The 686-nt window shown below is 40.7% G+C and overlaps 1 pseudogene; it reads right to left on the reverse strand.

Annotated features, from left to right (window-relative positions):
- Positions 1-39: 39 nt before the first annotated feature.
- On the reverse strand, positions 40-220 carry LOC106512247 (metalloproteinase inhibitor 2 pseudogene; annotated as a pseudogene).
- Between the last annotated feature and the right edge of the window lie 466 nt (positions 221-686).

Below are 686 nucleotides of genomic sequence, written 5' to 3' on the forward strand. Positions count from 1 at the left end.
CAGCCCAACTTTTGCAATTCTTTGGAAAAAAAAACTTACCAACATCTGAGTTGCAGAAACCCTCCTGAGGATGGACAGGGATACAACTGCAGGCTTCAGCTCCTTCCTCCACTGTCCAAAGAAACAGAATGGCCAGAGTGACGAAACAGCTCCTCACCATCAGAGTCATCTTTAGAAACTTGAAGATGCTGAAAGTAGAATCAGCTAAAGAGTGACACAACCAACCTCAAAAAAACAATATGCGATTTCTTGAATCTGTTCCTCTTTCAAACAGCAGCTTTTATACCCTGGCCTCAGGCCCCGCCCCCTCTGGAGATGAGAGGCGCTGTGAGATCAGGACCTCCCAAACTGTCACAAACAACAGAAAACCTTGTCATTCTGTCTGTCACATGAAGGGAAGGACAATTGGTTTTAGGCTGGAACATGAGTCACTGTTTTGCTATTTTTTTCTTCAAAAAACCTCACTTTAACCTCATCTTAAACCAGTTCTCCTTAATGCGGAGCTCCTGAAAGCGAATCTGAAATTGACTGTGACGTATTTGCTAAAATCTGTCACAACAGAATCTACAATGCACACACTTCAAAATAAGCTGAATAATAATGCAAGTTGCTGTATGTATGTATGTATGTATGTATGTATGTATGTATGTATGTATGTATGTATGTATGTATGTATGTATGTATGT

The sequence above is a fragment of the Austrofundulus limnaeus genome, unplaced genomic scaffold (genome assembly GCF_001266775.1).
Source record: "Austrofundulus limnaeus strain Quisiro unplaced genomic scaffold, Austrofundulus_limnaeus-1.0 Scaffold5116, whole genome shotgun sequence".
In the NCBI taxonomy this organism is placed as follows: domain Eukaryota; kingdom Metazoa; phylum Chordata; class Actinopteri; order Cyprinodontiformes; family Rivulidae; genus Austrofundulus; species Austrofundulus limnaeus.